The sequence below is a fragment of the Myodes glareolus genome, chromosome 9, assembly GCF_982192425.1.
Source record: "Myodes glareolus chromosome 9, mMyoGla1.1, whole genome shotgun sequence".
NCBI lineage: Eukaryota > Metazoa > Chordata > Mammalia > Rodentia > Cricetidae > Myodes > Myodes glareolus.
The window spans coordinates 89,909,325-89,921,077 of record NC_142034.1 but is presented as its reverse complement, the minus strand read 5'-3'; the positions used below and the strand labels follow the sequence as shown (position 1 = coordinate 89,921,077).

At 46.6% G+C, this 11,753-nt stretch overlaps 1 protein-coding gene and 1 long non-coding RNA gene across 2 annotated transcripts in view; one reads left to right on the top strand and one right to left on the bottom strand.

Moving 5' to 3' along the window:
- Positions 1–6,994, bottom strand: part of LOC148121017 (uncharacterized) — a 13,957-nt gene extending 6,963 nt beyond the window's left edge. Inside the window, exon 1 of the long non-coding RNA XR_015738898.1 lies at positions 6,719–6,994. This is a non-coding gene — a long non-coding RNA (uncharacterized LOC148121017). The remainder of the gene's footprint in view (positions 1–6,718) is intronic.
- Positions 6,995–8,107: 1,113 nt separating this feature from the next.
- Positions 8,108–11,753, top strand: part of Lcp2 (lymphocyte cytosolic protein 2) — a 56,877-nt gene continuing 53,231 nt past the window's right edge. Inside the window, exon 1 of the mRNA XM_048436018.3 lies at positions 8,108–8,137. The gene's annotated coding sequence lies outside the window, so the exon portion shown is untranslated. The remainder of the gene's footprint in view (positions 8,138–11,753) is intronic.

The window sequence follows — 11,753 nt, the reverse complement described above, 5'->3', positions numbered from 1 at the left end:
GCAAAATTAACCAATAAAATTGTGAAAAAAAACCCTAAGGACACCACTCGGTTACCCAATTCCAGATGGTCAGCCCTTTTCAAATACAAACATGCATACAAGTAACACTACACAGACTGAGCATATTGTATTTAGGAATATATAAATATATGCACATATATACACACATGTCACAATAATTAATGAATAAAGAGGCCATAAATTTGAGAGAGAGAAAAGCAAGGAGAGATATATGGGAAGGCTTGGGGGAAAAGGCATAGGGAAATGATGGGATTATTTTGTCTCAAAAATTAAAGAAATTATAAAAAAAATCCCTATTTTAAAAAAAGAGCAACCAGAGCCACTAACAACAAAACAAACAACAAAGCAAGCAAGCAAACAAAAACAACAAATACCACCTTCTTGTGAGTTGATCTGGATATTCCCTTTAACGCAGCCCTCTGGGATACTACTCTGTTTGCCTTTATTGTGGAACATGGTCCCCTAAGCATAGCACCCAGGGCCATCTCCGTCACAGTACTGGGACTGCTGGCAGAGAGCCTTCAGAGTCAACCTATTGGCTCTCCCCCAGACAAGGGGAGTCATCAGTCCCACACCTGAGATCTCAGCCCCTCCCTCCAGCACCCTCCAGATAGCTGGATATTCCTTTCCATAGTTGCGTATGGTCTTAGGAGTTGATAGAGTATAGAGTCTGGAAGGGTCACCGAAAGGGAGGTGCCATGTCTACAGCTGCAGGGGAGTTCTCATTCACTGGGGGTGAGACCTTCAGGTGGTGCAGCTGCTTTGGGGTCACCCACCCCCGTGAGTGACCTCTCACCTGTGCATTTCCAAGAAGCCCAATATGCTGCTTCTCCATTCAGGACTTGGGTGAGCTCCTTACTGTGGTGCCCTGTCTGTGGTGGATAGATGCTTGCTCCTGTCCCCCTGGGGAAACCTCACGGAGTAGCTTGCTCTTACTCACTAGCTTGCTTATTTCCACTGTCCACGGTTCCCACTAGAACATATAGCTAGTGTATAGCTTTCTTTTCTATCCACAGAGCCCAGAGAAAGGTGATAGTGAAGACCCTAGGGGGTATTTGCTGGCTGCCTAGGCGGGTGGATGGATGGATGGATGGATGGATGAATAGATGGATGGATGGATGGATGGATGGATGGATGGGTGTGTTGATGGATGGATGAATAGATGGATGGATGGATGGATGGATGGATTGGTGTGTTGATGGATAGGTAGTAAGAAAATAAATGGGTGAATAGATGGGTATGTGTACGAATGCATAGATGGACACAGAGGTAAGTGTTGGGTAGATGAATGAAGAGATAAAATGATGGGTGAATCTATAGGTGGAAGATAGATGAATGGACGGATGGCATGATGTGTGGGTGGATGGATGGATGAGTGGATGACGGTTAGTGTCTGCTATGTACCAGTCCCAATGGGAGGGTAGGAATAAATAAAGCGCTGCCTTCTGACCAAAGAGTTCATTATAAAGAGCAAGCGACATGTTTAGATGTCAGGTCTATGGAGGGGTAGTAGGTGCTCTGAGCTCGGGGAGAACCTGGAGGCACACTAATGATGCAAAGGTGACTATGGAGTCACAATGATCTCGCCAGTGGGCTTTCCTGGAGTCTACAGACAGCAACTGTGGCCTATCCTGTAGAGAACCTTGGCCTTGGAGAGGAGACACAGGCAGGATTAGAAGACCAGAGCTCTGTGGCTTCAAGTCTACAACAAACTTGAAAGAATATTATAGCAAAGACCAATATAGTTTTACCACCTCAGCTTGTTCATTAAAATAACCTTTTTGTTTTAAAAATGCGTGTTTTTGCTGTTTTAAAAATTTAAAAATTTGCAAAGGGTGTGGCATTCTCATGCACTGTCCAGACACCACTCCCCCTCATTATCAGCATCCTTTATAACACTTGGATTAGTTAGTATTAGTAGATTAATATAACCCGAAATCAACACTTTACTCAGATTTCTCTAGCTTTTACCCACCATCCCTTTTCTGTTCCCGGGTCCTACATCCCATGTCCTCATCACTCTGCTGACTAGCCTTTGTCTGCTTGACACGAACTGGAGTCATTTGGAGGGATGCTTCCGTTGGGTTGGTGTGTGGGTGTGGCAGTGGGCATTTTCTTGATTGCTAATTGATGTAGGAGAGTCCAGCCCACTGTGGGTGATACCATCCTTCGGCAGACGGTCCTGAACTGTATAAAAACGTTACTGAGCAACCCAGATGAAACAAGCTTGTAAGCAGAGTTCCTCTGCGGTCTCTGCTTCGGTTCCCGCCTCAGGTTTCTGCTTCGGGATCTGCCCTCGTTTCCTTTGATGATGCACTGTGAGCTGTGAGCTGAAATAAACCCTGTTCTCTGACAAGTTACTGCTGGCCATGGTGCTAATCACAATAATAGAAATGTAAACTAAGAAATCTCCTGGGTTCCTCTTGACTTTCCCTGTGTCTGACGACCTTGACAGGCCATGGAGCACTTACGCAGTATTGTGTAGAATGTTTCTGAACTAGGATTTGTCTGCATGGGTTTCTCAATTAGGCTGAAGGTTAGGGTTGGGAAAAGAAAGGCCACAAAGGGAAAGCAGCCTCCTCCCCTGCTGGCAGCAGGTACTTCTGTGATGCTCTGTTATTGTTGCCAGTGATCTTAGCACCTCATGAAAGTAGTGCTTGTTACAGTTCTTCAAGTGGCCCTCTCCCTTTCCACGTGTGTGGTCTGAAAAGAAAGCAGTACCCATACCACACTGAAAAGACAGGGCAGTTCCACTCCACCTCTTAAAGACTGTGCAAAGCATCAAGTGTGGTTTTTACTAGCTCTGGAACGATCTTGGGTTTTCTGATGAGGTCAATCTTCAGTTTCAGCCTTCTGTTGTGACTTTATAATTTCCTCTTTTCCCCATGAGCAGCCCTTCAGGAGTCCATGAAATTGAGGCTTTGGTTCATGGCCTTACTGGTGTGGCATAGCCCAGAATTCCACTTTCTTCCCCAAGGGCACATTTGATTCCGGTTGCTGGGCTGTTTTCCATTTAAGTGTCCTTTAGTAATGAACACGCGGCCTCCAAGAGTGGGCACTGAGCTCGTTTTGTCTGTAGAAGCCGCTGCAACCGGCAGCCTGGTCTGGAAGAGAGGGGGCTTTCAAAGTGCAGGGCAGCGTCTTCGAGTACTTCTGGAGACATAACGATTATTTCATGCTGTGTTATCTTGCACTGAAGCTCCTATTTCTCGCTCTCCTAACCTTCCACTTCATGGAATTAGTAGGGTACCTAACACACAAATCAGACACATTGTCCAGGCCGGGCACCTCGAATCTGAAAACCTCCAAAATGCTCCAAAATCTAAAACTTTTGAAAAACTGATCTGATAAGAGTCACAGTCAAAATGCAAGTGCAGTAAAATGTCTTATAAAATTATTCGTATCCAAGAATACACAGGTGGCTTTGCAGGAGCGCTACCAGAGTCTCCTTTTTGTCGATATGCCCTTTGCTTCCAGCATTCACTGAAAACATCTCCCAGCTCTCTTGTGAGGTACCAGTCGCTGTGCTAGTTCAGTTTAGACAACTTGCCTTTGTCTATGGATAGCAAACAATAGCACCTCTATAGACAGATACTAAACTTAAAGAGAAAGGGGAAACAATAATCCAATGTACACACTGTGTGTGATCTTTAGCCTTTCATCTGTCAAGAGACATTTTGACTTCTTCCAATCCTTGGCTGTTGAGAATGAAACTTCAGTGAACAACATGGGTGGATGTGACTCGGCCTTGAAAAGTGGAGACTCTGTCCCATGTGTAGCATTGAGGACACGGTGATATGTGAAATAGGCCTGTTTTAGAAGGACAGGCACTGCACAGTTTACACAGATGAGTTATCCAACATAGGCAGACTCATAGGAACAAACGCTGGAGTGACTGACAGCTGCCTGGAGCTGGAGGGGGAATGAATTCCTGTCCGGGGTCATGAAATTTCAGCATCAAAGAGAAACCCTCCTAGACATCCACCATCCAGCAAAGTGCCAATGGCAAACAGAATGGTACATATACGCATTTGCGAAGGACACAGATTGCATACTGGGTTTTTCACCATAGAGAAAAGGATTAAGCAAACATTTCTATATATGTGCTTTATGACGATTTACATTTGTAGAAAATGGATAAAAATGGGAGGGGACAAAGGCCCGCTAAGGTTTAGCAAAAATTATAAGGAAAGGAATTCTACCATATCTATAAAGTTTTATTTCTTAGAACAAAGATCTGAAACAAAGAGGTGCAGAATATTTACCTCAGCCAGGACAGAAATGGGTGTACATTGTTGTTCATCATCTTTTGGGAGGCTTGGAAGATTTAGCCGTAGTAATTGAGAATAAGGTGATGTTTAACGGAGTGGTTGGCATAGGGAACGACTCAGAATGTCCAAAATAAAACAAATGAAAACCCACAGTTCATTCAGAAGTCCAGAGCTGGGAGAATGTGCTCTGACTCACACATAGCTCTGCGAGGCTGGGCTATGTGGGAGCCAGATAAGAGCTAAGGTGGGGGAGGGGAGCGGGGGCACAGTTGTGAAGCGTTACCACATCCTGAGGCTGTGTGCTACGTGGGATGGCTTCGAGCCTGACACAAACGTTCCCTTTTATTCTAAAAGTCCTCAAAAGACCAATTTATGGCAAGTCTAGCATTTCCAGAGTCCACCTGCAGTCTCAGGCCCACCTTTCTATGAAAATTGCCCGGCAAGTCTTCCGATGCTTGAGAGACCTGGGATCCACCTGAGCTCTGAGTGCGAGGTTTTGGGGAGACCACGGGATGCACAGTTTCCCCAGGGTCACCAGCTGAGAGCCTCTGGTCTGCTGGTCAAGCCTGGGCTTATCCCACCCCTACCCCTTGCCATGTTGTGGGCTCCCGAGGGCAGGCATTATGAAAGCAGAGCCTAGTAAGTCAAATAAAATTTCCCAGGAAACGTAAAGTGGCATTGAGTTATGAAACACAAAACACAGTAAACACTGCGGGAAATTAACTAACATGGGCATCTCTGCCTATGAGATTAGCTGCTGTGCTGGCACAAATCAGCCTTAGCAGTTTCATGGGCCTCTCAAGGGCCTCAAATAAAGTTTGCTATGTTAACTCAAATCATTGCCTATTTCATGAAAACCCTAAGTAGTATGTGCTCCATGCTTTATGTTTATCCCCCCCTAATTCCATTTGATTTTCCATGACCCTCATCAGGATGTGATATATAATGACTCCATTTCCCAACTGGGAAAATTGAAGTTGAGGGAGCTATGCCCAAGTCAGGGTTGGCATTCCAATTCAGGCTGGTATGGCCCCAGGGTCTATAAGCCTCTGTGCTACATGTACCAGGACTTGGACAGGCACAGCATTTTCTTGATCACATGCAACCTTGTTCCATGAACATTTATAATGGACATGTGTGGTATAAGCCATATGCATGCTAAGGTTTTCACAGGGCTTTTCCTGATACATGATGTGGGATTTCCTTCTGTATTCTGTGATTATCTTAGATAAATAAAGGAACTGCTTTGGGCCTACAGCAGAGCTATAGAGGAACAGAGCTAGGCCAGGGGAGAAACTAAGCCGAATGCTGGGAGAGAGAAGACAGAGTCAGAGGGAAGCCATGTAACCCTGCCAGAGACAGACGCTGGAACTTTAGCCAGTAAGCCAGAGCCACGTGGCGACACACAGATTAATAGAAATGGATTAAATTAAGATGTAAGACTTAGCCAATAAAAAGCTAGAACTAATGGGCCAAGCAGTGATTTAAATAATATTGTTTCTGTGTGATTACTTTGGTTCTGGGCAGCTGGGGTGAACAAGCGGCCTCTCCTCCAACAGATGCACCTGACTAATGCCTGCCCTTCTGCTGCGCAGTGTTACCCTGGTGGACAAGCTGCCCCGTCTTTACAGATCAGATGTGCCTGATTTCAGAAGATTGCCACAACTCGGTTCATTAACTATAGAAGAACCTTACAGAAGGAGGGGCAGGGAGGGTCATTGGATTCTCATAGGGAGTACCCAGACACTCCTCTCAATCAGTTGTATACAATTCCGCCCTGAATTGCATGTGACCTCAGAGAGGGGTTCAAGTATATGAGCAGGGGAAGCAAAGGGAGCATGGTTTCATCTTTGCAGTCCAGGGGGTTCATCCTTCGTGCTGGGTGCAGATCTCTCAGTGTGGCTATTTAAGATTACTTATGTCCACAACCCCATAGTCATTGTTCCACCACTAAGCTAACCCCTAATAAACTCAGAGGTTTCCCAGAATGAATTTTGGTGGCATTGCACCTTGGTTTGCCTTTGGGACCTTAAGAGGAGGAGGAGGTAGCTGTTTACGTGTTCCCAGGAAGGAATTTTAACAATACCTATCCTCCATCATCCCCAGGGAGACAGGTTAAACGGGCACCCAAGGAAGTGTGACAGGAGGAAATGTCACAAAGTGACAAGACACACCTCTGTGATCAATGAGCAGGAGCCAAATGAAAGCCGTCTTTGTCAGAGCAGCGGGGTGAGACGTAGACAAAACATAAAGGGCTCACGTCCTCAATCCAGCACATCAACATCTAGCAACCTAGCCCGAAGAAATAATCACAGCTGTGTGCAGCCGTTGAGGTAAAAGAAAGCTTGTTTCTGAGTTGCAATAATGAAACTTGGAACCAACTTAAATACCCAAGCAGAGGGAATCGCTGAAATAAATTCTGGTACCTGGATTCTGCAGGACGCTCAGCAGCCATTAAAAAACTGCTCTGGGATGGCCTTCCATCACGAGGAAAGCTGCTCACAATATGTTGGCTCTGTGAAACAGCATTCAAAAATGCCCTGCAGGGGTGCTAAATTAAATAAGCAGAGGCCGTGAGCTAGCGGCTACCTCTGTTCGCTGAGTTCCTATGAAGCAAACTGCACCGTAACTTGCTGTGTGGACAAACTGAAGCCTGAGTGCTTTTTTCCCCAGCCAATCCTAAACAGCTGAGCATTAGCGAATCATAGACAGCTCCTGTGTCATGCCTCATCAGCTGTTGCCTTGTCAGGTAATGCCTCTGCTTATCTGGCTATAGAAAAGCGGCGACTCACACTGGGTGGCTCTCTGACTCTCGTCTGGTTCTGAGTTCTGCAGACTCATGAATTGTTGTTTGCCCAAGTTAGGGCAATTACAGCTGTCGGAAGTTGTTCTTTTTCTAGAGTCCATAAAGAACGGCATGAGAAGTGTAGTCTCATTTAAAAAGTGAGACCGTTTGAGGCTGGAGAGATGGATCAGCAGTTAAAAGTCCTTTCTGCCATAGAACCCAAGCTTGATTCTCATCACCCATGTCAGGGTCTCACAGTCACCTGTCACTCCAGTTCTAAGGGATCTAATAACTTCTTATGGTTTACACAGGTATCTTCATAGATGGCACACACACGCACACGAACACGTACACACACGTATGCACATGCACGCACACGCACGCACACACGCACACACACACAAATATTTATAAGTAGTGAGAAAGTTTTCTCTTTTAATAAAAGGAAATGCAAGCATTTTAGTATTATGCTTATTTACTCACCTGTATTTTGATTACATTTCCATAATGACTATGTTTTACCTCTGCAGATAGAAAAAAATTAAACATAGTTCAAACAAAATAACGACTTAGAGGGATTCTGCTGATGAATAAGTATGAAGCCAGGTTCCCCTGCTGACCTCCTCTGGCTGCCTCTCCTACCTCTGACTTCTGGCCCATTCAATGCTCTAGAAGAGGGACAAGGGCTCATTACATTGTAAGCAGATATTTCAGGGGCTTCCTGGAAATGCAGAAATCCGTATGCCATGCTCTGGTGTGCTCTGTTATATCAGAGGGATTCCCGTTTCTCTGCCTTTGAGGACTCAGTGAAGTTCATAAAAACCCTTACGTCTGATCCTTTAACCCTCGCTGAACCTGTAGATTCCCCCAGGTCACACTTTTTAGAAGAAACAAAAGAGGAAATTGAAGAACCACCAAATCTGGAATGATTCCTACATGCTAAGATGTCAAAAGAGGAAGTGAACTTTCCCAGAGTCCCAGCTAGGAGGGCTGTAGCCACAGCGAGGCTGTGAGTGGCAGCGGTGTGGAAGAGCCAATCAACTTCCCAGTCTGAAGCGAGGTGAGCAGCGGGACGGGAATCCTGTTAGGTTGTGGGTGGAGCTGGTGGACGGGCACCGGCTGCACTGAAACAACAGAGACAAGTGCTTGGAAATTTTACAGGTGATGCTGCGGGGGGAGGGGAGCCTTGGCTCTTTGCTGTGTCACAAAAGGCCTCCTCTGTCAGCCTTTTGTGTCTGCAGAACAAGTCATGGGGGGGTGGGGATCAACCCGACACGGGGGCGGGGGTTTCTCCAGGAGCAGCCACGCCCACCTCCCTTCCAGATGCCCTCCCTCTCTTTCTCCACGCCGCTTCCTGACCGGGACACAATCTTCCCAGGAAAGTGTTCACGAGGCTATTTTTGGTATCCAACATGATCCCATCAGCGTCCCGATCTATCATCCAATCATCCAGTCAAGAAGCCACCATTGTGCTTTCTTTGGCGCAGCAGTCAATCTTCTGCTTAACTTGATGGATCTTTCTTGTTCAGCACCTTTTCTCTCATTGCCTGCGTGGGAAGTTAGTTCTCTGAGGCTGGAACCTTGTCTGCCTGTTCACCGCTATAGCCTAGTGCTTAGAAAAGGGCCTTGTAACACAGTATGGTTCAACTAAAAATGTGTCGAAAAAAAACGAACGAATGAATGGAAAGTGTATACAGGGTAAAGAAAAGCTCAGAGTTAGATTCAGACACTAGGATTGAGTCGAACTTTACTTCTCACCTGGGGCTACCACTGAGTCGGTATTCTGACTGTGGGGAGGGATACGCACGCGCAGCACTGCGGGTTTGCAAAATGCCTGGAGTCCAACCAGCGTTCTAAACGGGTACTTTACTATTCGATCATTCAGAATAAAGAGGAAAATTTTGCTGTGGGCTAGAGTGAGAGGTGGACAGCAAACAGGCAAGCTGAAGCGGCCCACTCTGCTTCTCAGGAAGAGGCGGAAGAGTGGAGTGACCAGGTTTAAGAACCTCTCTACCAGATGAGAAGAAAGCCTGAAGTTGTGTTTAGATGTGATTCCAAAATCGTGGATGGAAAACATAATCCTCAAGCCATGTGCTAGTGGAGATGTGAGGCCTTTGGGGTGGGGGAGGCTGGTTCTTGAATGCATCTATGCATATCTTGATGCATCTATGGATTAATGAATTCACTTGCTGCAGAAACCCCTCTGCTGTAAAAACCCCCTCTTAGGTTCTGCTTTAGAAAGTGGGTCCCTCTGCAGGTTTGATGCAGTCAGGAGGCCACTTTCAGAATTGGGTTCCACCTTCTATCCTTTATAAACAACTCAGCCATGGGAAGTGGACTATGGCACCCTGCTTCTGTTCATGAAGACAGGTTTGGTGAAGTTTCTGCCACCAGTCCCTGTACAGGTACCAGAGCAAACTTCACACCCACCTCCAGTGTTCAGCAGCAGCTGTGGCTGAGGGAGGACCATGATCCGGTTTGGTTTTCCCATTCTGCATTCCCCATCACCCTCACCCCTGGAGTCAGTGTCTCTGCACCTTACCAGAGAGATGGTTGGAGTAAAAAAAAACAGGTTAGGGATCTGATCTTGGCATCTTGTTCCTTTTTGTTCACACGATGCAGTAACTATCCAGACCCCGCAGTTGGCCAGGTTTGCAGAAAATGAAAGCTCAGCCAAAGGGGATGGCACATTCTGGAGAGAAGGGAAGGGTAGTTAAGAATGGCTACTACAAGAGGAGAAGAGACCGCTGAGCAGAGATGACTCATGGAGAGCCCTGCGAACACAGAAGAAATTTAGATGAGGCACCAAGAAGCATAGAGGAAGGAGTACAGGGCGGGAACTGTGGGGCCTGGCTTCCAGCATGGCTATGCTGCTCGCTCTGTGCGGCTGTAGGCCAGTGACGTCCTTCTTCAAGTCCAGTGTCTCGGCACCTGCTCCCTTGCCTCCCTATGCTGGTCATTCACTGGTTCATTGATTCACTCTACAATATTTCTTGAACATGCTTTGTGATGTAGAATTTTGAGATTCGGTGAGGAACACAGGTGACAAAAACCACTTTATCATGTCATATTGGTCCTTTTATGAACAATAATGATACTAACAAAATATAGCAAAAATTATTTCGGTATAAGGAGGGAAAAAATAAACCAGAAAAGGGGGGATAGGAAGCCTATTCTGAAAAGGAGATTGTGGCAGTTCATTTATCAACCTGATACAATCTATTCACCTGGGAATAGTCTTAATAAGGGGATTGGTTTATTTCTGGGAAATTATCTTGATTCGTTAGTCGAGGTGGGAAGACCCAACCACTATGAGCGGCACCATTCCCTGCACTTAAGGTCCTGGACAGTATAAAAGGAGAAAGCTAGAGGAGAGTTAAGCATTCACATTCTCTCTTGACCGAATGTGGCTAGAGGTTTCCTGTCCCTTGCTTTTCCTTCAACAACGAAAGGCCCTCGCTCTGGTTCCGTGAGCTAAAATAAGCCTTTCCCCCCTAAGTTGCTGTTGTCTCGGTATTCTGTCACAGTGTTTGGTAACGAAACTAGGACAGAAATCTCTGAGTCAGCACCTAAGGAAGTGAGAGAGTGAGCCAGGCGAACGCTCAGCCAAGATTCCCAGTCCAAGAGATTCCCGAATGAGGAGCTGGCTGGGAGATGAAATTTGTGGGCCTCCATCCTCTATACCCTCTCCTCAGCCCACCAACCGAGCATCCCCCCAAACAGGGCTCCCTGTGTCACTTCAGCTCTGTGGTCTTCCCTTCACACATAGCTGGTCAAGATAACTTTCACATGTGAGTTCAGATGCCAACACTTCCTGCTTAAAACCACAAGTGCTCCCCCATGCTCAGGACAGATGGCCTGGTCCATAGTGTGGTTCTTCAGCATGTCCCCAAGCTGTGCTTTTGTCCTCAGCTCCATACACCCCTTTCCAGTCACACTGGCCTCACAGCAAGCCCTGGGCTAGCCTAGCAAACCTCAGCCTTGAGTCTGCATGTTTCTCACGTGCTGATCCCCTGGGGCCTCCTCGCTCCCTTAGGCTCCACTCATTCAAAGCTAAGACCTGCCTAAGCTGGCCCCTCTCACCTTCTATCTCCTTGTTCTGCTGTTTCCACCTCCTATCATTTCAGGAGCTTGAGGCGGGGGCTCTAATAGGTCAGGTGTCTACTGTATGTGAGGCACCCCTAAACAACCCAGAATTAATTTATCTTCCCCCAAACTCCACGGGGGTGCTCATATATAGTAAACACGTTTTGTAGATTGATATCCCGAGAGACTCAGAGAGGCTGGGGAATTTGCTTCAAGTCTCCCAGCTGGTGAGTATCAGAGCAGGAGATATACCCTGGGGCTTCTATGGCCAGTCACAGGACTCTGGACCATCACACCAGGCAGAGTTCTGCCACAATGGACATGCCCTGTGTATGTGCGGCCTCATAGGGCGTATGTGACTGTTGAGCATGTGAGGTCTGTGCTGCCAAGCAAGTCTTGAACTATTTCACTCTTTCTTCCTTAGACTAGACAGCCAGGCTGGTGGCTAGTTCATGGTGTGGGACTGCTCTGTGTCTCAGTCTTGTCGTCTTGCTGTTGGGGAAACACTGCATGGAGCTGCGGGGAGCGTCTTTGGGGGACTAGTTTCACCATCCACGGAAATATCACAATCTTTATTTTATGGAATCCAT